General features: G+C 43.6%; 1 protein-coding gene across 10 annotated transcripts in view; it reads left to right on the top strand.

Moving 5' to 3' along the window:
* Positions 1-27,705, top strand: part of BNC2 (basonuclin zinc finger protein 2) — a 460,115-nt gene that overhangs the window by 84,885 nt on the left and 347,525 nt on the right. Inside the window, exon 1 of one of the 10 annotated variants that reach the window (XM_075559948.1) lies at positions 12,470-12,491. The exons of the other annotated variants lie outside the window; for them this stretch is intronic. The gene's annotated coding sequence lies outside the window, so the exon portion shown is untranslated. Of the gene's footprint in view, positions 1-12,469; positions 12,492-27,705 lie in introns of those variants that run through there. 10 annotated transcript variants of the gene reach the window in all.

The following is a 27,705-nucleotide window of genomic DNA, read 5'->3' as shown; positions in this document are numbered from 1 at the left end:
GGGGTAGGGGTGGTGGGGGCAGGATGTAGGGAGAGGGGGCTGCGTAGGAGTGGCCTGGGGAGTGGGAGGGAGTTATTGGTGGATTGGGAATTTTTGCAACATAGGTGGAAGAGTTTCCCTGGGTAAGACTGAACTCTGTCATCTTCCTGCCCCACCTGTACCTTGCCTTCTGAAGCTGGGGTTGAGAGATAGCAAAGCAAGGCAGTATCCATGAGATTGGCTTGCCCTGAACATATTCCTAGGTATGAGTCAGTATCGACTCAATGGCAGTGAGTTTGGTATTTTGGTTTGGGATCGTACCCATGGAATCCCAGGCATCAAAAATGGGCTTCCTCCTTGCCTTGCTACCTCTTTACATTTCATACATGCCAGGGTTTATTTTAATGAGTAACATTTTTAGATTACTCATGTAATGGATTTTCTTTAACATTTGTTAATCTGCCCATGCAACAGAAGTTCCCCTTGCAAACTTCCTGGAGCAGAGACTGCATTTTCCTTCTCCCACTCCGTCCTTCCTTCTCTGTATGGGGGTGAGGGTGGGGCTCTGCCTGTGAACGTGTAGGTCCTCTTCTAGTCTCTGACCAACCCGAGAATGAGGTTGAATCTTAATGCATTCTGGTCACTGACAGTGGCTTCGCTTTCTTCATGTTTTCCATTGTTAAGAGTGTCCTTTTCAATTGTGACTCAAAATACCTGAAAAGACTCCTTGTTTTGCTTAAAGAAAGTCACTGACTCTCATTGCCATTGAGTCAAAGCCGGCTCACAGTGACCCTATATAGGACCAGATAGAACTGCCCCTGTTAGTGCCTGAGGCTGAAACTCTTTACTGGAGTAGAAAGTCCCTTCATTCTGCTGCAGAGCGGCTGGTGGTTTCTAACTACTGACCTTTTCAGTTAGTGACGCCAACTCACAGCCAATATGCCTACCAGGACTCTACTCTCACCTAATACACTCACTCGGCCCGTCAAGTTCAACACTTTGGATAGATTGTTTTTCCTCTTAGGAGAATGAATGGCTCTAATTGTAGAATTCCCTGTAATTCTGGACTCCGCGATTATGCTGCAGACAAGCTGCTCTGCCATCGTGTTGACTGTGAGGGAAAGATCCTGATAAGATCCCTGCCAGCGAGAGAGATGCTGTCAGGTTCAGGTAGGCAAGTCTCCCACCAGGAAGAGATGTGTAAGTATGCACACGGGTTCATCTTACCTAGAGGGGGTCAGCTAATGCTCTAGTTGTTTTCCTAGAGTACAAGCACCTTTCTTTTTCTAGAAAATGCACCGTAAGGTGTCTTTATGAAATGCTCTGCGGCATAAACACGCTGTGTGGGTGGTTTGCGTTCACCCCCCTCTCCACACCTATGTTGAAGTCTTAAATCCTCCTACTTGTGAACCTGAACTTATTTGGAAATATGGTCATTACAGATGTAATTAACCAAGTAAACATGAGGTCATACTGGAGTAGAATATGACTACTGTCGTTAAGAGATGCTGGAAGCTGAGACTAACATATTGCCTCTACAAACCAAGGATTGCCCTAAATCCCACTGCAAGCTTGGAGAGGCCTGGTGCAGATGGCAAAGGAACCAAGCCTTCTGACATCTGGGTTTTGAATTTCTATCTGGCTTCCAGAATTGTGAAAGAATAGATTCCTATGTGCTAAGTTATCCTGCATGTGGTACTTTGTGATGGCAGCCCCAGGAAATTAATATTCCTAGAAATCCTATTGACTTCTAGAAGTGTTCATTATGCTCCCAACTGCAAAGGCTCAATACCCTAATGACCACCTTCGGCCCATTTGCTGCCCTGACTCCTGTTTTGTGACATCCTCCAAGTAGATACTTTTCATTGGCATTGTCACTCAGAGCCGCCCCTTCTAAGAATAAGAGAAGTCTGCCTTATGCTGACTGTGAAGGTGGGCGTTGGGTGGTTTATCTAGTGATTCATACCACTCTTACCCCCTTTCTGTCTTAGGGTCCTACGGGGGGCTCATTGCACTAACTGAGCAGTCCGATCTACCTGTGAGCCTTCTGTAACTACACTCTACCCATTGGCATGTTAGGTGCTGTTCAGTCATTTCTCAATCACACTGACCCTATGTATAAACAACAGGGAAGCACTGTATGACCCAATGTTACCCTCCCACTTGTTCTTATGTTTGTAGCTACTGTGTCACTCCATTTCAGGGGCCTTATTTTTTTTTTTTTTGCTCTTCACTTTACCAAGCATGATGTCCTCCATGGCCTGGTCTCTCTTGACATCTCGTCCAAAGGACATTAAACAATAGTTTGCCATCCTTGCTTCCAAGGAACAATCTAGCTTTACTTCCAAGAGAGATTTACTTGTTCTTTTGGCAGCCCACAATACTTGTAATATTCTCTTCCAGCACCGTAATGCATAGGAATCCATTCTTCGTCAGTCTTCCACATCATGAGGTCAGGCATACGTCAGTCCTCTAAGGAACCCGCCTGCTTGTCAACACTTTAAAAAGGTCTCCTGCGGGAGGTTTACCCAATGCAGTGTCTCCTTTGGTCTCTTGGCTGCTGCTTCCTTGAACACTGATTGTAGATCTCGGCAAGATGACATCCTTGACGACGTCAATCTTTTTTCTGCTTATCATGATGTTACCTCCCAGTCCATTTGGATTCTATTTTTAAAAACAGCTTAGTTTCCCATTGCCTAAAACTGAGTCTCTAAGTTCCATCCAGTTCACAGTCAGATTGGTCAGGATTGAATCTTTACCTTTATGTCCAATGGGCCTCCTTGAGAGGAGACCTGCCCACCTCTCTTCCTCCCATTTTTTATATCTATATTTTTATATTGGGGAGTGGAAAAGCCAGCAGCCCCTATAGTGGGTTCTATTTGTGCCAGCTTCTTGTTCAATGGGGTTAAGGAAGACTGTGAGGAAATGAAAGTTGTTTGGAAAACTCTGGGTATAGTTGCTTTCTGTGCTGTGATGGGTGGAAGGGGTGGAGCGAAGGGTGAGGGGGAGCCCTCACACCCTGCATCTCGCCTCGGACTATGTCCTGGAGCCCTGGGGCTGAGTACGCCACTCTCACTCCTGCTTCTTGGGATTGTTGATAGAGAACGACCAGAAGAGCAAGGCATCCAACATGCTGGCGAGGATGGCGAGCAGCACGCCCATGATCATCCTGGTCAGCCTCTCTTCTATGCTCGCTTGCACAACCTTGCAGTCTCTCCCTGCCACTTTTGATACTCTGTTCCAGCCATGCTGCCTCCCATACATACCTTTCATTTTGCAGCCGTTTCATGAAGACCACCTATTAATCTGCTCCTTGTGGGACAGCTTTTTTTTTATGTTTGTGTGATGCTCAAAACTAGATTGAAAAATTCCTGAGTGTTATTTATTTTTCGTGGCGACTGGCTGTTTTCAAGATTGTGACCTTTTGGAAGCAGTCGGTCTGTTCTTTGCTAATAGTCCAGTGCTTCCTGTGAGCACCACTATGGATCGCACCCCTCCACCCCGGACTCTGGTAAGCCATTGTGGTGTGAGTGTGAGTGTGTGCACGCCAGGCAGGATAAATGCATTTGTGTAAGCCAAACTCATTGTAGTCAGTGCTGAATCATAATGGATGATCCCCCCTGTGGGTGTCTGAGGCTGTAACTTTTTATGGGAATAGAAAGTCCCGTCTTTCTCCAGAGGAGCGACTGGTCTTTTCAATGGCTGACATGTGCATTGCAGCTTAATGCATAACCACTGCATCACCAGGGTTCTCATGCATGCATGTATGTGTGTGTATGTATGGATGTAGTTTTTGTGTGAGCGCGCACGCGCATTGGAGGAAGGAGACTGAAATGGGAGGGGCTGAGTTATCATAGTCATCCATAGTTTGGTTTTTAATTTCTTCCCAAACCTGTACCTCTGTCTTAGAACTGTGTCCACGACCTGTCTGTGGACCTGTATCAGGGCTCACTCCCTGCCTGGCAGCAGTATGCCCTGGGCACCTGCCTACAGGAAACACTGATGACTTTTTTCAGTGGTGTGCTTGCATATCTTCATGATTTTCTAATTTGAAAGTAATTGCTGTATATTTCTGAAACAGGAATATTCAGAAGGCAGATAAATAGGGAGGAGAAAAGAACATTCAGTTGCAGCCAGTCACTCAGTGCTGCCTGTTTTAGTGTTCAGTTTTCAGACGGTCGTTTTTGCACCTTGTTGTCAGTTGGCAGGGAGTAGAGTAGGCATCATCTCATGCATGTGTGTGGGCCCTTCACCAAGTTCATGGGGAAATGCCGTTACCTTACCATTCTATTTGCCAATGAACTTTTTGAAGCTCATATAAACACAATACAGGGGTTTTTCTATGTATTGAAAATAGTACTTGATTATATTACTCATTTCATATCATACCCTTTTTGCTTGCCAATGTAGATGATTGTCAATGTTAGTAACCTTGGGGGCATTGGGGGTGCGTGATTTTTTATAGCCTTGTGGAATTCATTGATTGTCACTGGTCCTCTGAATGGGCTCTTAGATTGCAGCCACCTTTTGGTTCGATTAAATAGTTCTTTTATTTTGACATAGGAAGTGATTCTGCCATGCTTTATACCTCCTGAGTAACATTTCTCACTACATACTTTCCCCAGGTTTTAATGCTAGGCTTAGTTTCTATCATGCTTTTGTAGTTTTCTCATATTTTGTGATGCTACGGAGGCATCCTCATGGCTCAGTGATGCAGCGCTCTGCTGCTCATGGAAAGGTCAGAGGCTCAAACCCAGCAGCTCCTCCATCGGAGAACGATGTGGCAGTCAGCTTCTAGAAAGAGATCCAGGTTGAAGCTCTGTGGGCAGTTCTGCTCTGTCTTGTGTGGTCAGCTGTTTTGGGGTCAAATCAATGACAGTGGGTGTGGTTTGGTCCAGTTTCTGTAATGTTAACTGGTCCTATGGCAGAATGTCCTGATTTCTCTGACTTCTTTATTTTGCTCTCCCGGGGCGCTAGTGTTTCTGTCTCTCACAGCCCCATGTGCGCCTACTTTGGCGAGGCCTTCAGTTTCCTCTGACTGCCCCATCCCGCTCCCCTGAGTTTTCATTTTTAAAGAATTACTCCTTTATATTGGCTACCATTTCTTTCCATTTCGCTGTTGGTCCTTGTGATTAAATAGATTAATTTGTTTACACTATAGTTTCCATTGCCTTACCTCAAATTTGGAATTATTTAAGTGTTTATTAATTATTCTGTAAGAGTGCTTGTTTACTTCCAAATGAAAGAATCAATGGAGTGTTTGTGTTGCATAGCAGAATCAGAAGACTCATCTTCATAGTTAATTGTCTGTTGCCCTAAATAGGGGTATTCCTAGTTAAGGTTCTTTCAAAATCCAGAATGGCTTTTCTTCCCTGTGGTTTCGATTTTTCGGCCCATGGCTTCTGGATTATGTCCCTAAGGAGTTAAATAAATTATTGTATAGGCTAAAACCATGGGCATTAAATGATCTCCAGTTTGCAGTAGAATCACTTTAAGGCCTTGTTTAAATACATTATCTTCTCCCTCCTGCCCACCTCCCATCCCTCACCCCCAACTCCTTTCATTTGTTGATCAGGGAAGGAGCCTGGTAATTTACATTTCAATAAATTACCAGGTTCCTTGTGATGCTGATGCTGGTGGTCCAGGGACCATACCTTGAAGTAAGTAAGTGTTCTTTAAAAATAAAGAAATTCACTCTGTTGAGCCCATTCTGACTCCTTGCTACCCTATAGTATACAGCTTCCCACCCCCCATTGCTCACGTTCTCAGCAAAACTATGCATAGTCTAGTGCTGGTCCTGTGAGATCTTGCATGGACATCAGTGGGTTTCTGAGACGTGTACTCTTTAGGGGGCTGGAGAGCCTCATCTGTCTTCTTTGAAAGATCCAATGGTTTCAGAAGGGCTGACTCTGGGGAGCAGCCCTGCGCATGGTCCCTGATGGCATCCAGGCTACTTCAAACATTACGTAATTTTGGGGTTGTTTTTATACGGCATGCATTACATTGCTGAGCGTATTTACAAGAACTGACAGCTTGTTTAGAGAAAAAAGCAAAAGCATGTATTGATCTGTTGTGGGCAAGGACGATGCTAGGGAAGGCCTTGGGGCCCAGTGTAGTCTCCTGGGCTGTTTGACCCCACAGAATTTCCCTGGTTGACTTGCAGGAAAGGTGTTGTTGCTAGTTTACCTTCTCTGGACTACCTTCTCACTGCCATTTTCCCACCTGCTTAATCTGCTGGTGTACTGGTTATGCATTGGGCTGCAATTTGTAGGTTCTTAGTTCAAAACTACTAGTTACTCCAAGGAAGAAAGATGGGGCTTTCTACTCCTGTAAATGGTTACAGTCTCAGAAAGTCACAGGGGGCAGTTCTGCCCTGTCCCGTAAGGTCCCTATGAGTTTGACTTGACTCGATGACAGTGAGTTTGGTTTTTGAGTGGGTGGTGCTGTCAGGTGTGTGCTGGATTGGCAATCATGAGATTGGCAGTTCAAATGCACCAGTAGCTCCAACAGAGAAAGACAAGGTTGTTTCTCCATAGCCTCAGAAACTCTGTGTAGGCTACCTACGGTAAGAAATGATTTATGGCGGTAGGTTTGGTTGGTGTCTCATAGTGTTGGTGATACTGTGGCATAAACATGAATGGTTCAAGCCACTGTGCGGCAGATGCATGCGACTGTCTGCTTCTGCTTCAGTGAAACCCTGAAGGCATTGCTGTGAGTTGGTATGGAATCTGTGATAGCAGGTGATACAGTAGTTAAATGCTGGCTGCGAACTTCCTAGCTGCTTCACAAGAGAAAGAGCCGCCAACCTGCCTCCCGTACAGCGTTCAGCCTTGGACACCCTTCGGCACAGCTCTGTATTGTCCCACAGCCTTGCCATGAGTTAGGATCGACTTGACAACAATGTGTGTGCGTATGTTTAGAAGATAACCAGAGTGGTGTTGATGAAGGCATCCTGTTCAGGTGTTAACACAATGAAATAAAAACAATTATGATTACTCTAATCGGTTTTGGAAATTAGAGCTATATAGGACAGTTCTGCTGGATTACAAGGTTGTGATGGGTAGTTGACGTTAAATTATGACAATACATGTTTGGGCTTCTGTCCGTTCCCCAATGAAAGGAAGAAATGAGAGAGGAGTTAAATAGTGAGAACTGAAACTGCCCTCAGCTCCAGCCTCAGCCCTGTGTAGTGTGGCATCCTCTGCCACCCTATCACACGTTGAGGGGTGAAGAGTTAACACTAGTGCCCTGGCAGTCTGGACTTTTGGGGTTTAAGTTTCCCCCATTGGGCAGTAGGGAGGAGGGGCTGGGGCAGAGTGGGACCCAGTTGTTAACCCTCAGCAGCTGACTGGGCAAGCGCATCCCAGGGACAGCTCAGACATGTGGAGGCGTGCACAACAAATCCATGATTGCTAAGCTCCGTTTTCCTCACACTCAGGGAAGTTCAGTTACAGACCACCGCAACAAAGTGAAGGTTAACATAAGGCTAGCCAGACAAATATTTTGGTTTCTCTGTGCACATAAAAGTTATGCGTCACTACACTGTAGTCTACTACAGATGGGGCAATAGCGTTATGAAAAAGTTTGGAATATTTCACAAATTAGCAGATTGTAACAGGGATACGTAAGTCAGCACATGCTATTTGGAAATTGTCACAGACAGACTTACTCAGCCCAGGGTTATCCCACATCTTCAGCTTGTAATACATAGATATTAATATATTAATTAATGTTGATTAATGCCAGATATCTAAATTGCCATTTTCTGTGGTGCACAATAAAATATAACACCCCAGGACATGAGATGCCTGTTACTGTATTTGAGTTGAAAGACTATCTATCTGATCAGGAAAAAGTGCAGGATGAAGAGGACGTGGGCGGTGGATCCCTGGGTGGGCTGTGTGTATGAGGCCAGGCCAAGACTACATTCTGGCTACATGCTGTGGACCCACTTTCCTCATGTAGGGCGCCGGTGTGTTTCAACTTTAAAAAAAGCCATTAATTGAGCGAAGATGCTTCACTTAAATAGTAGAGACAAGTGCCCTTGTTGTGAGACTGGCATTGTGAGCTGGAATGGAAAACAATCTGCAGCAAGCCTTTTGCTGTTTTATTGACTGTCTCATGCCCCTTTGTTGATGTATGACATGTGGGGTCCTCATTGCTTGCTGGCAATTAGAGGAAAATCTCAACAGAGCTAGATAGTCTTAGGACCCGGAGACATTTGCCTGAATGACTCCCCTGTGGGCAGTGGGCATGGGGCAGGCACATCCTGAAGGTGGATGGGGGGAGGCTGTTCGTTGCCAGTGACAGGCAGACAGGATGAGCAAAGTTTAACCTAAATCCTTTCATTGATATTGGAAAGTCGTAAGCCTTCATGTGACACTGCCACATTCAACTCCCGGGTGATCTGGAGCCTGCTAGCTGTGCCACGGTGTGCGAGCCGTGTGTGTGTGTGTGTGTGTGTGTGTGTGTACAGGGTAAACATTTTATGAACTGCAGTGTCTGATCCATCCGTCTGTCTGGGCAAGAATGTCCCTTGATAGTAAAAAGAACAGCAATCAGGACAGAATTGGTCAATGTGGCATGTCTAATGGTGGGAAGATATTTGAAGGACTCACTCTAGACACAATAGTCTCTCTAAATAGCCTCTTTGCACCCGGAGTCTTATTGCAAACAGGTTCATTAAGGAGAGACATTCTGACACACAGCATCACAGTAATGAAAGAAGCTCTGTTTTTCTAATATTGTGTCTTGCCACTTCAGTTATGCTGCTCGTACAAGATTTCCCTTGTGTTGTTGTATATTTCTCCTGAAAAAGAATCAGTCTTCATAGAATATACAATTATTTTGTACAGGAATGTATAACTCATACCTAAGATCCAGCCCTCCCTGTTTATGTGCACTAGCGCAAAAATAATTGGCAAACACATCTTCCAGACCAAAAGATTCCAGCACCTTCAATTTGTTGGCCTGCAAGATGTTGTGACCAGAGTTATAATAAACTTTAAAAAAGTGCAATGTTCAAAATGGATTTGTGATCAATCATAAAAGGAAAAAAATATTAGGACAGCTTCCCATGAGGCAGTCTTTCCCCCACCTTCAGATTTTTTGTAAACCACCTCCAATAGGGTATCTGTCCAAGGAGGGGGGAAATGCAAACGGTTTTCATCCACCAAGCTTTACATAAAACTACTATACGATGACTTAAGCTATTGGATTTTCTGCCTGTTAGTGGACAGCATGAACATTATGAACAAGGAAAAAAAAAGGTTATATTGGTTTAAAAGTGGATATGGAAAATTTAATGTGCTCAAGTGGGAACAATGGCATATTAAAAAAAAACACTCATGACACAGATCTAATAATTCACTTGCCCCTGTAGGAGAAGGGTATCAGCTCTGATACTGGCTCATGGTTTATTTTTATATACACCTCTGGTCCCAGCAGTATACCTCGTGTGCGGGTTCCAGAGAGAAGACAGAAAATAACCTGTAGGGAAATCAGCTTGGAAACCTTTCATTAAATACATTGTACTTTGTATTGTGTCGCTCACAGAATCTTTGGGAAAGAAAGAAAGGAAAAATCTGTTATCAGTCTGCATGTATGAAATATTATATTTGATTACTATAATTTATTTTAAGATTAAGGCTGAAGCTGCAGACATGTTAGTTAATTTTCACTTAGATCATGTAGATAGTGCAATAGGAACATAAAAATTTGTTTCCTACTTCTAGCCCCCACCCCAAAAGCAAGGATACTACTTTAACTTAAAACTCTGCTGCCTGAAATATTTTAGGGTTGAATATGTTGTCTTTATTGTAGAACATTGTGGTGGTAGATATAATAAAAGCACTATTAAAATCCTTGGTGGAGTTCACCTCTCATTTAGAAAAAGATGCATTTCTAGGGAAAATTGAACAAAGTGTTAAATACATTCTCTCCTAACTGAAGTCTAACTGAATCGTGACACCTCCATCACATTGACTGTCCTTTGGAGTGAGCTTGTGTGTTGTCATTATCGTTCCTATATTGCTGTTGGTGGACCTTTAGAGCTTGTATATGTCTCACCTTTTCTGCTGCCTATTCATGCAGCATGCTCTGAGGCAAGCCAGCGGTGACACGCTTTGTGCCAGTACTTGTAGCTAACTGAATACATATCTTAACATCAAACGTTGGACACCATTAATGGGATTTAAATAAATTTCTGACATTAAGAGTTGAGGTTCATGCTCACTTTCCACTTGGCTCTCAATTCCTCTTAGATACATTGCACTTGATCAAACCCTACCAGGCCTCCTCACCATCATTTTTAGATCTCTTGTCCCAGGAGGAAGGTGAAAGGAAATAGAGGAAAGAAGTAGGAAGCAAAGGCTATTTATAGAGGCATAGGCATGTATATCTGTAAATATGTTAATATGAAATGACATGGATAGAGACCAATGTAGATATACTTATAAAAAGATAGCAGGTAGACTTTGGGCCTCTACTCAAGTCTTCCCTCAATGAAAGAACTCTTTGTTCTAATAACCTGGCATTCTGTGATGCTCACCTTCCCACACTTTGGCTGAAGACAAAATGTGTGCATAAGCAAATGTGGTAAATAGAGTAGATGGTGCCTGGCTATCAAAAGGTAGAGAATCTAGGGCAGTGGTTCTCAACTTTTTTTTTTAACATTTTACTAGGGGTTCATACAACTCTTATCAATTTTATAAAGCACCTCTGGACATTCTTTGTGGTTCTCAACTTTCCTAATGCCGCAACCTTCTAATACAGTTCCCCATCTTGTGGTGAATCCGAACCATAAAATTATTTTCATTGCTGCTTCATAACTAATTTTGCTACTGCTTCATAACTAATTTTGCTACTGTTAAGAATCATCATGCAAATATCTGATATGCAGGATGTATTTTCATTGGTATAAATTAAACATAATTAAAGCATTGTGATGAATCATAAAAACAGTATGTAATTCTGTATTGTGAAATTATTATTTCAAATGACAAATAAATGAAATTTTGTCTTGAAGCTTGGTGTAGCATGGGTAACAGTCTTCATGCTGAATATTTGTATATGGGTGGAGTGTGATAAGCAACCCTGTAATTGTAGTACCCCATTTTCCATCAAGGGCTCACCCTGGCAAGACCGCGAAGGAGATGGCCCCTAGGCAGGGGAGTCAAAGCAATCCACTCTCAAACTTACTCTGCCAGAGGGCAAAGCTTTCACGTTGCCAGCCACTGCTCAGAAAGAATTTGGGTACTAGCCTTATGTAGACATTCAAAATGGCCTTGGGGCTCCCACTGTACGCCAAGCAATCCATTTACTGTGCTCAGAGTTCACGCTCTGAGTTCTTAACCAACATCTGGGTAGCGCGGTTTCTTTCTTCAGGGAGATCCACTGAACGTAGTTCATCACTTCTCCATTGTTACTGCCACACTTTGATGACTACTCTGTCCAAATCATCTCACTGGTCCTTATGTTCTTTTTCCTTAAGCAACTAAATTATTCTAAAACTTGTTGCTCTTTTGCTTAAGATCCTTTGATCGATCTTTAGGCATTTCTTGTGAAATGATAGTTACTCAGTGGAGGAGGGGGATTGAAAGGGTTGGGGGGGGGCATGACTGACCATGAGCCGATGACAATCATTGAAGTTGGATAGTGGCAGTTGTGAAGAGTTCTTATAACTTTTTTACACTTTGAAATCTTCCATAATAGAATTAAAAACAACAAAACAAGCTGTGACCTACATCATCTGTAGATAAGATTAGACTTTCTCCCCAGTGTTCTCACATTCTCTTTGTAAAACATTTCTTGTCCTATCATCTCCCAACTCTAGACCTGACTCTCCGCCGTAGCCAGCCCTGCTCCCTGTGTCGGTGCTATTGTCTTTCATGTTTAAGCTCTACCAACAAATCCTTCCTGGCTCATATCACTGGCAAAATTTGAGTCTTCTCTCCTGTGGGGCCCCATATACCTTTGCAAGGATCACCCTTGGTGATACTAACATTGCTATGTAATTCTCTGTGTCTATCACTCCCTTCCTGCCCATCAATGAGCACTTCCCAAACCAAGACGTCAAGTCGGGAGGCACCACCTCAAGTGGCAACTCCATGAAAACTCCTACAATTATTGAGTGTCAGGAACGTATTGAAACCTTAAAATGGAATAGCTGTTTATGTCCTGCTCTATGGAGTTGTGTTGGTGCCGCAGGTTACGTGCTAGACTACTAGCTACTACTACAGTCAGCTGGTCAAACCACCCCGATGGCAGGACAGACGGGACTGGCCATCTGCTTCTGAAAGGTGCAGAAAACCCCATGGAACATGTCCACTCTGCCCACATGGTGTGACCATGACTCACTAGATTTGATGGCAACTAGCAATAACAACCATATGGAGACACTCCACTCTGCTTTTCAGGCAACGCTTGGAAGTGGAAGCGGCCTCCTAAACACCCTTGGAAAATGAGATCTGCATTGTTGAGATGTTCATAGAACCTGTGCTGCACTACATACTGTAAGTTGGCTGGTACATCATTAGCATGTCAAAAGAAAACCTTGACTGAGCTTTGGACTTCAAAAACAAACAAAAAATGGTGCCTTTTACAATGCTCAAGGAGCCTTGGGTGCTGTGGACTACTAACTACAGGGTCTGTGGTCCAAACTCACCAGCCTCGAGCATCTGTCTGCTCCTGTGAAGACTTACAATCCGGGCAACCTCATGAGTTGGAGTTGACTCAATGGCAGCGGGGGCAGTGGGTCTTACAGTGGTCTGTTCCCCCCACCCCCCTTTACACGGTGGTCATCTTTCTTCCTTCTCTGTCTACCCTGACTCCTTAAAGCTGGGGGAAGGGAGTTGCTTTTGGCCTTTCTCATGTTTGAGGGAGAGCAACCACCAGCTCGGGCTTATGCCTGAGCCCACCATAAAATCCCCTTTCTGTTCTCTCAGTGTGCAAAGTGAACCTGTTCCCCAAGCTGTGCCGTGGATTTCAATTATTCTGTCCAGTTGATAATCACAAACTCCAGTAGGATTCCAGTGCCCAGAGGTAAAAGTAGGAAGTGTCTAGAAAGGTGGAGAAATGAACCTGTTTTTGTGGCCTGGAGAATTGAAAACCAAGGTAGGAGTTAATCACTGCTTCCAAACACATGAAATAATTTTACATGGGAGATGGTGCCAGCTGTTAGCCATTTGAATGAAAATAAACAAAAGGACTCGTGTTGCAGCTGGAGGAATTTTGGTGAGATAGAGATTCCTCACTAAGTGGTTCTGGGTGGGAACTGTGGGTTCCTCATCCTAGTAGATTGTTGACTGAGGCCCAGATTGGAGGGCAGTGGGGTGGATTGGAAGAATGGAGGCATCCGGAAAGCCAGGCTGGCTGATGAAGCTTCAGCAGCTGGGAGTAGTACCCTTGCTGCTCTGAGCTGCAGGAGGCGGAGTCCCCTCCTGCCTCCCACCTTTCCCCAAGTTGAAAGAAATTAACCTCAATTAAGGAAAATAGTGACGGATGGCTACAGAGATAAATATGATGTATCACGCAGGAAAAACTACATTAAAAGAACATTAGAGTTGGGACAGAGCGCACTGAAAGTGGAGAAATTCACAGCGAAGGGTGAAATGTGATATCATTTACATCTCACTCATCCGCAGACCTAACAGGGTGCACATTAAGAAATGCCAAGTGTGCCCTGTTGTGCTAAGAAAGAAGTTTTTCGACTTGACACATAGTCTGCTGTAATCTGCGGAGTTTCACTGCCCTGTGGTAATTAAGGCCGCGTCCCTGACTGATGCTAGCCCATCGATAAAACCCGTTACTTTCTCCAGAGGAGTTCCGGTGTGGACCTCATTTTGTTCAGGGAGGGCCAGGTGGTGATTCTGTACTCTGTGTCTTTTAATCTCAATACCAGTTTTTCTAAAGTTAGGAATTTCCAAGTGGTTTAGGTGAAAATGTTAATCGCTTACCAGCAGGTGTAATGATCCTGAGTAGTCAGTGTGCAAGCAAACTTTAGCTCTTAGCTCTTCCACCCTGGGTGGATTTGCCACCTAAGCTAGAGCTGGACCTCCATTTGTGTATTTTAAAGCAAATAACTGTTGCATTTTTGAGGGGCTATATTCAGAATAGAATTGAGGCATACTCTGAATTTCTAAAATCACATTTTTATATCAGAAAACCTCCTCTACATACATAACATTCTCAGACTATTAAGACTGATCTACTCTGTGTGTGTGTGTGTGTGTGTGTGTGTTTTGGGGTACATTTGTGTGTACACATTTGTGTGGTCAGCGTATCAGGGATAAAAATCCCCTAAATGTGGCTGGACTTCTAGCACGGCTTTAATGCAGAATATGACTAAAGTAAATCATTGTATATGGTACCGCTGAAGTAGCATATGCGCTAATCCTTGATTCTACATGTTTTCTCTGACCCTCGTGCATTTTTTACCTTCTCCCTGACCATAAGCCTGGCTGTGAAGAGATTTACCCCTAAATCAAAGCTCATTGGCTACATGAGTTTCACCTGCTTTCTGACTGGGATTTGAATTACTGCTCCGAGGATTTTGAGTTTTGAAACTGGGCAGTTAGAATTGCCCTGATTCTGAAATTACCGAACTCTGGAAAAAAAGTTGAACTTTAGCAAATTTAGTTCTCAGATCCTTTTAGGAAAATTGGATTTTTAACCCTGTTCCCAAAAGTGTGGAGGTGAGTAAAGTGACCTGAAGTTGCATACTTCTGTCTGAATAAAATAGTGATAGGTTAGTAATTTTGAGGAAGGCAATACAGTATCACTGTGTTCGTTGGCTGCATTGGCTCTATTTGAGGCGAGCCTTGCAAAAGGGTTAATTAACTTTCTTTAAGTGAAGTCATTATTAGCCAGCACGATTTATGGCAGTCTGAAAGGGTGATATTAATTTGGATAATATTCATGATCTGTTGTCATTGAGCTTTACGTTGAATTTCTTCGCAGCTGAGTGAGTTTTGTTCCTCAAAAAATAAGTATTTAAATCAGGTCTGCTAAATTTAGAGAGACTTAGAACTGAAGTTGAGGCTCCTTTTGTGTGGGGTGACTTCAGGGTGTAGCATTCATGGATTCTGATTCTTAGTACCTGAAATAAAATCTGAGGGCCTGTTTGGAGTTTTAAGTATAATATAAATGTCACACATCCTCACAAGTATGCAAACTTGTTCTGAAACACGTGGTGTTGTATGGAAGCAATTACTGGCGGTGAATGAGCTACACACCGCACCCCGAGGATGGGTGGGGGTCAAAAAAAAGTTTTTAAAACAGAATTGCTTTTGTGGGGGTGGGGAAGAGAGCAAGGTTAACTTTTATTAGGAGCCAACCCCAACTCTTACTTTAATTCTGATCACATACTTGATAACTCAAATAAATACGTAATAAAGGGATTTCTTGTTACACTTAGATAGACTTCCCCTCTTCCCTTGTTACAGTTTTCTCATGGGGAATCATTGGTTTTTATAGGAGAATGGGATGGCATATGCAAATATGAACATAACCTATGGCCCCATAGGTGGCTCTATGGTTTTTAAACTTTGGTCCTTGTAATGGCTACAAAATGTTGCTGCCCTTTCTGCTAAGGTACGTGAGCATTCTTTGGCTGGGTGTGTGGTGTCATCTTTAACAGATTTAATGGGACCAGGGAAAGTTAGGCTTTACAATTTGCAAGTCATGGACTCTGCTCGTGTCTCTCCTACTCACCACTAGCTTGGAGAAGACGCTAGTGAGCTGCAGCTCTTTTTTGGTCCTCTTCATTCTGACTGCTTGGTTGGACCTCGAACGTCCCCTCCATCATCCTCACCTCAAGGTGCTTTTGCACACTGTACTACTGTTAGGTGGTGTGGGGGAGGGACCTTAAAAAGTTAGTGGATTTCCTGATGGTTTGTCTGGGGCCCTGGGGCCCTCGTTGACTGCAAGCTCAAGTGGGTCTTTCTCACTTTATTCTTTTCTAAACGTCTGTCACCATAAGCCGGCAGCCAGAGAGCCTTTTTGGTGAGACTGCAGGTTGAGTCACATAAGCAGCATGGGGACTGGCAGCCCCTGAACTGTTATCAGAGCAGCAGAATATTGATGAGTGAGGCCTGGTCAACTCACTTAACCTTTCTTCCTCGATTTTCTATTGTGTAGACTGGAAATGACAATATCTGCCTTTGATCTCATAGGGATGCTTCAATCCATTAAAGTCATTAAAGCACTTTAAGGAATGTATAAGACACTAGATGTAAGATCTCGTCATTCTTGTTATCGTTACTGTTACTTTATCGTTACTGTTATTTTATTACAGGGTCATAGATGAAGGGGACTTTAAAAATGTTAAATGATTAGTTCTCAGGATGTACACAGTGGTCTCAAAGATTTGGCAGGGGACATGAAGAGGGCAGGCTCTCTACCTTTCCCTCTTCATGTGAGGCTCTTTTCCTGCCTGCCTTGTATCAGGTAGCAGGGGATAAGAGTGGACAAGTAAAACAAAATCAAGAAGGCAAAATGAAAACAAAGAATTGGGGAGATGAGAAAGAGCTAATCTCTCTACCTGTTCTTTCTTCCTCTGGCTGATGGTGGTGAATTCTGCTGGTGTTCTGGTGTCAAGCTCCTGGTTTGTTCTGCAGAATGCAGGTTCATGAGTTTCAAAGTGGATTGCCAGGCCTTTGTGCATTCCGTGTGCAGCTTCAGTCCCCCCCCCCCTTTTTTTTGTTTGAAATGCCCTTTTTCTCAGAAAGAGAAAACCCGTTTGGATGTGGGCTGCTGCCCTTTTGCTTGTGCCTTGGGTGCCCTGGGTTGGGATTGACGGGTGGCAACTGGCATCACCACCAGCACCACAATAAATGGGGTGCTTTCTTTTTTATTAGTATGTTTTCTAACTGATTTTTCCCTTAAGATAGGAGTAGGATAACTTACTTTTCCAGCCTTCCTCCCAACAGAGTATTTGAGTCTGAGAATAGATTTTTTTGGTAATTGATTTGCTTATCTGGAAGCCTTATAGTGATTTGATCATACTTTCATATTTAGTCATATTTTGTTAAAAATCATAATTGCATGACACTGGGACTATTGTGGAAAATCAGGGACATATGGTTGCTCTGAGTATGGTGTTAGTGCTTCATAATCGAGAGCAAGCCAAAGTGAAATTACCTCTGGAGCGGAAGTCATGGTTTCCTTTTGTCTCCATGTGTTTATGTGAACATTCTGAAGTTCAGTGTGGGCAGGGCTTTGGGTCACCACTGCCTACTTTTCTCTTTTTGCAGTAGCATTACTCATCTTTCTGCTCTGCCCCTGCTTACCAGTTGGATGTCTAGTTTTATGTCTATGTTGTCTTGGAGGTCAACAAACCTTTTAAAACGACCTCCATTTTATTTCTCATGTCTACTCTTGGGGGCTTCACAACTGATGTTAATGGGTCAGTGGGACTTTTATACCCCGGTGAGGCCCCTGAGCCCATCTGAGCTGGGCTGTGGCATGTGGATGGTTGTGAATGAAGCTGGTAGTTAGTTGCTCATGCTTGTCAGGGATCCAGTAGTACATGGGTTCCCGTAGTTGGGAGCCAACCCCAGGTCTATCTTTCTGCCACCCATTTCTTTCTTTTCATGGCCTAAGGGACTTTTTAAGACCTTCCCTCAGCCTTCTAATCCTCTCTGCCCTTTGCCTTTCTCTGGTGGCAAGGGGGATGCTGAGGAATACGATTTTGTCAGGATTGAGCTTTGGATGATGACAGACCACTGGTGTCGGAGGCCCTCAAGTTGCTTCCGACGCACAGGGACCCCAGGGAGCACAGTAGAACTGCCTGCTCATCAAGTTGCCTTGCTATCATCTTTATTGCAGGCCATCACCAAACTTTCCTCCCGTGGAGCTGTGGGGCGGGTTGGAAAAACCTTTCAGTAGCAGCTGGTTGCTCAATTGTACTACCAGGACAGCTTACAAACCTTTGTAAAATTTAGAGCATTTCACGCCTATTGATGCTTTATGAGGACATTGGCCTCTCCTGCTTCCTCAAGCTGAAGTTGCATTATAAACTTTTCTTATTACAAAAGCAATGCAAAACACACAAACGTTCAGATAATAGTTTCTGCCTGCCCAAGTCAAGCTGCTCTATGTGGCTTATACTGCTTTAAATGAGGGTATGAATGCCACCTCAGATGTTGTGTTAGTCCAGGCAGACTAGATAAATAAGTCCATGGACACACGTGTGTATAAGGAAAAGGTTTATATACAAGAGTAATTGAACATTGAGAAACCATTCAATCCAGTCCAGTCCAAAGTCATTAAGTCTGATATTAGCCCATATGTCCGACACCAATCCAGAAAGCCCTCTTCAGACTCATGAAACACATGCAATGAAGCCAAATGCAGAGCGATCACAGGCCAGTGGGTGCAAAGTCAGTGGTGGTCGAAGCATCTCAGCCCTGGCAGGGGTCTCTACGTGGCCATTCCAGTTCCCAGGGCTGCATCAGGGTAGGTCCAGGTGGCATCTCCCCAGGGATGCCTCACAGGAAGTCCACCTTGTCAGTAGAGAGTCTCCAAGGGAGTGAACTGAGAGAGATAGTGTCTCTCACCTCCAAGAAGGGATTACCAGATTTCCCAGAAGTCTCAGAAGGCCATGCCCACACAGAAGTCCCATTGGCTTTCTCTAGATTGACAGCCGAGCCTCCACCCCTCCCCTCTCAATCCTTAAATTGACACCCATTAGGTGACTACCACAGATGCAATGTGTATGTAACAGTATAACCAAATGATACATAATGGGCCCTGTTAGAATGGTTAATTTTTCTCCAGGATTTGTTTTGAAGTTGTATTAGGGGTTCCTTCTTCCTCCCCATTGGATTGTGGGGGACACCAACGCTGATTCACACCATCACTGCCGTTCCGGTCGGTTTGAAACATTTTATGTTCTGTCAAAAACAATAGCGTAATTCAGATTTTAAAAACTAAAACTAGAACAAACAAACCCCCCAACTATTAAGTGGCTTCTCTCCCCGAAACTTTAGAAACAACTGTGCTGTCCCACTAACGCCCTGTCCCTGCACGTGCTCATAAAATGCACTCTTCTCAATTAAGCAGATTTCAAGTGTGGTCTTTGAACCTCTGTAGGGGGCGGGGGGTGGGAAGTAACAAACTATGAAATTTATAAAATCAGCCCCTGAAGTAAGTCTCAGGTCTGATGGCTGCGCGTTTTTCAAGAACATACTCTTTTTTGTTGGTGGGAGGTGGCAGCCTGTTGCTGATGTGGGGACGCAGCCACGCCACTCTCTCTTCTTGGATTGTGTGTCTTTGGACATGAGGTAAGTTCCGTTAGAGATGTCGCTGCTCTGGCGTTGATCATTGCTAACATGAGAGTACTTTGAAGGGTCTGTGTATGGTCTTAGCATAACTTGGGTCTGTGTGTGGTATTAGCATAAACTGACTTTGGGATGCTTTTTTTTCTCTTTCCAGTCAAATGAAAGATGAATTAAATAGTTACTCATTTAAAGCTTTATGTAATTGCTGCATCTGAGTGTAAATAAAACCAAGAGATTCTTCTAAGAGTGATATATTGTGTCTTAGCTTAGTATTAAATTAGCAGATTTCACATAATGGGCATTTAGAAATGCTATTAATTCTCTTAGCGGGAGTAATAGTCTGGATATTTCGTATGCCTTGTGGGGTGGGCAGAATGGTGCAGTCCCCAGGCCTTCCAAGATGTCTGAGGCCCTAAGAACCTGTAAATGTGCTTCTTTAAACGGCCGAAGGACAACGAGGATTTAGCAGCTGTGATGGAGCTCGTTAAGGACTTTGGGATGGGGCCATGACTTTAGATCAGGGGTCCTCAAATTTTTTAAACAGGGGGCCAGTTCACTGTCCCTCAGACCCGTTGGAGGGCCAGACTATAGTTAAAAAAAACCAACTTTGAACAAATTCCTATGCACACTGCACATATCTTATTTTGAAGTAAAAAAGCAAACGGGGCAAAAACACCCAGCAGGCTGGATAAATGTCCTTGGCGGGCCGCATGTGGTCCATGGGCTGTAGTTTGAGGACACCTGCTTTAGATTATGCCTATGGGTCGAGGCTGTGGTCAGAGAGCTCTTTGAGCACCGATGGACGTTTACACACAGCAGTGCTGGCTTTGAGGATGGCATAAAGGGACCTTCGAGACCTGGAATGTAGAAGTAGAAATCCCTAGAAGCAGAGAAAGGAGCGTGAGTGTCTCCCTGTGGGAACCTTGAGACCTTTTCCAGTCTTCCAACAACCATAGAGGAATGAAAATAATTTCTTAAATTTTAAATTTTTATTAATGGTAATTTGCATAAATTATAACAAATTGTAGAAACCATTGTGAAGAACAGAGTATTTAATTTTGCTCCTGCAGAACCTGCATCTAGACTAAGAGGCAGTATTTCACATGGACCAAGGGGATGCTCGGCTTAAGATCAGGAACAGGTGTGTCAAGGTTGTGTCTTGCACCAAACTCACCCTGTAAGAGGAGCAAAGAGTTCTAGAAGCTTGTCTCTATGCAGACTGCAGTATCAAGACTGGAGGAAGACTGATGAACAACCTGTGAGAGAGAGATGATGCAGTCTTGCTTATGAAACTAGAGAGAACTTGAAGTATTTACTGATGAAGATTCAATTCTACTACATGTAGTTTTCATTAAACCGCTCGCCTCAAGAAAAAGAAAACAAAAATCCTCGCTGCTGGACTAATCAACCATTATGATAGAGATAAAAATGAAGTTGTCAATGATCTCATTTTACCTGGACCCACAATCAATGCAACTGGCATTGGGCAAATCTGCAAAAGTCCTTTATAAAAATTTTATCTGCAAGTGATTATTTATTGCTCATTAATTTGTTTGTTTTAACAGTTTCACTGACATAAAGTTCACCTATCATACATTGTAATAGTTCAGTCGCTTTCCTAAGAGTTGTGTAGACCAAGGCCCTCTTTTAAAGTGTTAAAACGCAAGGCTGTCGCTTGGAGGACTAGGGCTGTTGGTCAATATGCACGGGAAAGGTGGACAGTGCGTAAGGCCCTCAACTTTGGAGACAGCTGCGCAGTGTAAAAGCTAGAGACTGGCTTGCTCCCTAGAGAGCGTTACCATGTCTCCGGAGGTTAGAATAAGGACTTCAGTTCACTGTGTCTTAATGGATACAGTGATCTCCTTGCCCTTTATAAATGGAGAAAACAATTCTGGTTCACTTTGTCAAAATCAAGAAGATCCCCAGGTCCAAGCCCTCAGTGGTGATGGTCCCATTCACTGAGCTGGCTGTTCTGCAGGAGAGGCAAATGCGAGGCATTCTAGGACGGCCACTATAAGAAGCCCTGGCTTAGTGGATTGTATGTTGGGCTTTTAGACACAAGGTCAGCAGTTCAAAACCAGTACTTGCTCCACTGGAGAAAGATGAGGCTTTCTGCTCTTGTAACGACTCACAATCTCTGCAATGCACAAGGGAAGTTCTATCTGTTTTATAGAGTAGCTTTGGATTAATTCGGTGGCACTGTTTGGTTTTATTGGTGGACACTTATGAGATAGAAATGTGAAGTTCTTGATAGACATTCCACTGGAGGTGACAGTGAATTCCTTTGGTGTACAGAAAGATTTGGACTGAAGATTCACATTGAAGATCCTGAAGTGGACAGGTGGTAACTGCAGTCTTGTCATGTGGGCAGGAGATGAGAATGGAGGCAGGAGAAAGGATAAGCTCATCTCCTTTGTTGTGTAAGCATAGTTTTAACTAGGTCGTTTGTAGTGAACACACAACCTCAGCAAGGGCTAATATTATAATCCTTTGTTTACCTTTTCTGACTCATCACCTGTAGGCTAGACTGCTGACTGGTTCTGTGCGTTAAGTGGCTGGTCTTAAAGGGCATCTATACACACCCACTGCCATTGTGGCAGATTGGCTTATACCTTCTCCACTTACTGACTTCCTCTAGCCTTTGGGTCCTGTCCTCTCAGGCTCTTTTGCTCTCTTTGGACATCTGCTTAGGCGTTTCCACATGTAACTTTTAGATGTCTATTCCTGGGGGTACAAGGTTGTAGTTATTGTAGTTTATGGTGAACCCATGTGGTGACAGAGTAGATCTGAGGTCTTGAAGGAAGCAAGCAGGTCACCAGCTGCCAGCTCTTTGTCTTTCTGAGCAAGCCACTGGGTGGGATCGAACTGCCATCTTTCGGTTTAGCAGTGCAACACTTAACCATTGTGCTACTAGGAGTTACACAAGAGTTAGCTCTCTCCTGGTTTATTTGGCCTGGAATGTGCTAGGTGTTGAGGCCCCAACAGAGATGGTCTGCTCTTCTTTGCGGGAGGGCACAAGGCAGTAATGTCTTCATGTGATTGGAAGAGGAGGTGTGGAGGGAAGTATCTCATTGGGAACAAAGTGTCTTGCGAAGAAAAGCAAGAGACCAAGGGCTTTGGGGATAGATGTATTTAACAACGATCTTACTGAGGCAGTTGCTGCATGTTGAAGAGACGGTTCTTTGCAACTGTAAATCCAAAACCCAAACTCACTGCCATTGAGTCGATGACTCATAGCGATCTGTGGGACAGGGTAGAACTGTTTGTATGGATTACTGAGAGTGAACTCTTTGCCTGAATAGAAAGCCCCGTCTCCTGGGGAAGGGGTGGTGGTTTGGAACTGCATAGCCACTCTGTCACCAGGACTGTATCATTGTAACTATAACGGACTGTAAATTGGTGAATACATTTCAGGGAAGAACACCCTTCCATTGCAATTTGCAGAAATATTTGTGGGCATGTTGACTTAGAGGAGTTGGTCTCCTGTGTGGGCACATCCTGCCCCTCTTAGAAGTGGCAAGGGTTCATTATTCAAGGGTAATTTTACCCACAGGCAGACAAGGAGATAGAGGTGGCCTTTGGGGACCTCTTCATTGTATGAAGGAGCAGAGACTGTGAACTGAATTGTGAACTGCACATAAGGCAGTGTGGACAGTGATGTCTTCGAGATGGCGTAAGCAGCCATCAGTGTGAACTGCTCAGTGAACTAACAGTTTCAATGGGTTTGTCTCAGACAGGTCTTCTGTCGTGCAAACGTAGGTTAACACTGTACCTTCCCTGGAGGTAGAGGCAGCGATCATGCACTGCAAGCAACCTCTGGAGCTCATCGGGGCTGGAGCAGTGTGCCTGGCAGTTTGGACACCAGAGCCAAGGGTCGGCTCTGATAAGTAGAGGCAGCAAGGCGGGTGGTGGTGATGTTTGGAGAAGATCTACTTCCGGCGGTACCTGAAGGAATGGGTTACTTTAAGTATCCATCTGCTCCTTCTCAAAAATAATGTAAGTTTAGGGTTGGTTTTGTTTTTTAGTTTACTCTGAAGTAGGGCAGGGTTCTACATGAAACAGTAGTGGTGGTGCGAAGAGAGAGGATTTTGAAGGAATACTTAGACCGCAGTTCTCAAACTGTGGGTCGCGACCCCTTAGGGGGTTGACCGACCCCTTCCCAAGGGTTGCCTGATTCATAACAGCAGCAAAATTACAGTTAAGAAGTAGCAACGAAAATAACTTTATAGCTGGGGGGTCACCACAATATGAGGAACTGCGTTAAAGGGTTGCGGCGTCAGGCAGGTTGAGACCACTGGCCAGTCGTGCTGAGCGATAGCTGGGAGCGTTTCCACCATGTAAGAGAACACTGGCAGGAGCCACATGTGCTCCTGGAAGCACAGACATCCGTGTCCAAGCCCAGAGTCCGCTGCCCCTCGCTAGCCAGTATGTTTCGATGCTGCAGTGAACTTGTGTCCCGTGGTACCTCAAAGTACCATTTATGTCAGTTTTATGCTTCTGTTGTTTGGTCATTGAATCACGTTGTAGTGTTGGCATGGTAAGCAATGCAGTTTATTTTCCTGTGTGGAGACTGTTTTTCTTCTATCGAATGTTACCCACTTCTGCATACTTTGGTTATTTCTTATTTTATTTTTCGGGTGGTGGGGTGGGGGATACAGGAGTGTGGGCTAGGCATTGTGTCATTACAAAGATTTACAGTTTATTTAATAATGATTTATCGTAGTAATTTATTCTGCCAGCTGTGGCACATTTTCAGTGGAATTTGTAAATCAAATTTATATAGAAATTTACCAGGACATGCATTGTAGGATTTAATACAATAGATTCTGGAATCTTTTCGAAATGGGTAATTTGATGCTAACACATTTGGAGGGGATGAGACTTTCTCGTAACAGCCATTGTGAATGTTCAAACTCTGGGAATGTTCAAATTCTACAGTGACTCCCCCCACCGGCCGCCATGCTACATGGGAAGGGAAAACACAGGACAGGCAGCCTCAGCTCACCCAACTTTGCCTCCAGACCAGGAGCGTCATGGCGACATTTGACCCAGATGGTCACATGAGGCCCAGGGAAACAGAAACATCGCAGGGGAGGCTCGATGCACAAGCATCTTCCAAGTTTTCATCACTGTTAGGAAGTGCCTCTGGAATCCTGACAGAAGGCTGTGTCCATCTGGAGGCCAGTGAGAGTCAGGTTTTCTCTCCGTAGTTCAGACAGAGCTCACTGGCTCCTTAGCATGTGGAATGCATTTAGCCTGGCAGAGTGGCCAGCTCGCGCTCCTGCAGCTTCCTTGTTAGGTACAAATTCCTCAAGTTAACAGAGTTACTGTTTCTTTCTCATTTTAAAGTTCACTGTGGAGATTTTGTGTTTGTTTAGAACACAAACCTATAAAATGAGAAAGCACTGATGCCTATATGCTGCCCCCCACTCCAATTATTAATTATTATTATTATTATTTAATCTGGCAGTTAGAAAGGCAGTCTTTGAAGTGCATGATTGCAGATAATTTGTAAAAAAAGGTCCAAGACTGCACGAGAATGTTAGTGCTAAGGACTAATTCCCAGCGTCAGTCAGCTGATTATTTTGTCTACAATAGCATGAATCCTTTCATTTGACTTCCTGCTGCCCCCAAACACAAGTGATATCATTGATTAGTTGTTTCACTATTGAGAAGACAGCTCAAATGTGCCTGGAAGCTGAAGTCACTAGGATTTACCTAATTATATCTAAAGCAGTAGACTTTGGACTGTGTAAGATGGGAGCAAAAGCAGTGGGAAACACCACCGCCTGATGATTTTTCACTGTAGAATGTATTCGTGTCCAAGACTAGTAATGCAGAACATCACGCAACAACATGCTCAGACGACTGAACCATCTGCAGTGTAATCCCTCCCCATTTAACTTTCCGTGCCACAAGATGAACCCATCTGTCATCTCATCTCCTATTTCCAAAGAGATTATATCTCTATATCTATTTATATAACTTTAAGTATTCTATTTGAAAGCAATTTAAAAAGACTCATTGAAAAAATTTCTCATAGTCTTGGACTTAGGAGGGGAGTACATTTTCATTTGTATACGTATTTCTAGGAAAAAATAAAATGCCTACAACTAGTGTGCTATCTGGAGAAATGAATTTTCCACTCTGTTTGATAATTATTTGTTTATTGTGAGAAAAACAACAGTGCAATTTGAAAGGGAAATTGGGAGATGAGGAGATTTCTTGATTGGGAGCAGAGACCACCCACAGGTGGCTTTTCTCAAGAGAGATTCCATTGCTGAGCCCTCAGATGTGGGCTAGCACAGGATTTCAGAGAGATGTTTCCCTGAAGGCAGTCAGCACTGTCTGCTGAAGTGATCATCAGGAAAGATAGATATACACACACAGACACACACACGTACTGAATTAAAAACTATATATACATATATAGACCTTACATATGCGGGGGCATCAAAGAGTGAAAAATTCCATTAATATATTTATACACAGTCATTTTATATACACATACACACAGACACCCAGGTACTGAATTAAAAAATATATACATATATACACCTACATATGAGAGGGAATCAAAGGGTGTGAAAAATCCCACTAATATATTTATACACAGTCATTATACACACACACACACACAGAGACACCCAGGTAGTGAACACACACACACACACACACACACACACATGCATAGTCATCTGGTACTCCAGTTCTGTGTCCACAAGCATTTGGAAAAATGTGTGGAAATTTCATAATTTTTAAATACCATTTTTATGGCTATCTTGAACCCCCTCATAGTCGCTCTCTTTACTTTATTTGCTGTGTGAGGAAAGTGAGATTTCACAGTTTGGGCAATGATGTTTACCTTAGTGATGTTTTGTGTGTTTTCTTGAAAGTTGACCTATTATTTTAATTGGTTTAAAATAATACTGAATTGGAATGAGCATAAGTGGCCTAGTCCAGTGAAGATCCATGTGGTCCATCCCGGGCGGGAAGTTAGACCAGGAGCAGCAAGGTCTGAGAGGCTCAGGTGGGCAGAGAGGGAGGAAACACACCATTCTGGGCTCTGTTTGTAAAGCCTGCTACAGCTGTGATGCTGCAGCGGCCAGCCAGTGAATGGAAACCCACCCTGGATTGATGTAATTTATGTAATGGTATATAATCATGTCTTCACCATGTGTTCACTCATTCTCCAAAATTGGTTGAACATTCCCAAACACTGTAAACAGCATGCCAAACAATGGTGTAACATAATGAAGTGGACTGGGCATGAATTTCCTCTTGAGCCTTTCTGAGTGGGAGACTTAATTGTTTATTAACAAAAATGCAAAAGTGAGCACAGGGAGGAAGTGAGATAAGTGATGGGACATGGATGGGGTTGCAGTGGCTTGAGTGGAAACAAAATGTGTATGAATTGTTGACTGTGACAGTGACCTGCTCAGTAAACTGTCACCCGATTTACAATAACATATTTGGAGAAAGAAAGAAACATAAAGTACTGCTGGCAGTATTTTGGAAAGGATGTATTGTGGTCCAATTCAGAGAGATGGAATTTGGGGCCTAAACAAGGATAGTTCCGCAGAAATCTGGCTGAATTTACAGCTTGTTTGAGTGAGGTGTTGCTTATTTTCATGGGTTGGGTATGCCAGGCACACTAGAGAGAAGCCCTCTACTATCTGACATGGATTGGTGATTCTCTCTTTTTTAAAAATCATTTTATTAGGGGTTCATACAACTCTTACCACATCCATACGTACATCAATTGTGTAAAGCACATTTGTACATTCATTACCCTCATCGTTCTCAAAACATTTGCCCTCCACTTAAGCCCTTGGCATCAGCTCCTCATTTTTTCCCCTCCCTCATGAACCCTTAATAATTTATAAATTATTATTTTGTCATATCTTGCCCTATCCGACGTCTCCCTTCACCCACTTTTCTGTTGTCTGTTCCCCAGGGAAGAGGTTACATGTAGATCCTTGTAATTGGTTCCCCCTTTCTAACCTACCCTCCCTCTACCCTCCCGGTATTGCCACTCACACCACTGATCCTGAAGGGATCATCTGCCCTGGATTCCCTGTGTTTCCAGTTCCTATCTGTACCAGTGTACATCCTCTGGTCTAGCCAGATTTGTAAGGTAGAATTAAGATTATGATAGTGGGGGAGGAGGAAGCATTTAGGAACTAGAGGAAAGTTGTAGTTTTCATTGTTGCTACATCACACCCTGACTGGCTCATCTCCTCCCTGAGACCCTTCTGTAAGGGGATGTCCAGTGGCCTACAAATGGGCTTTGGGGTCTCCACTCTGCACTCTCCCCCTCATTCACTATGATAAGAATTTTTGTTCTGATGATGCCTGATAACTGATGCCTTCGACACCTCGTGGTCACACAGGCTGGTGTGCTTCTTCCATGTGGGCTTTGTTGCTTCTGAGCCAGATGGCTGCT

Source organism: Tenrec ecaudatus, chromosome 10 (assembly GCF_050624435.1).
Source record: "Tenrec ecaudatus isolate mTenEca1 chromosome 10, mTenEca1.hap1, whole genome shotgun sequence".
Taxonomy (NCBI): Eukaryota; Metazoa; Chordata; class Mammalia; order Afrosoricida; family Tenrecidae; genus Tenrec; species Tenrec ecaudatus.
Note: the sequence above shows the minus strand (reverse complement) of the source record. Positions and strands in the feature narration are given on the sequence as shown.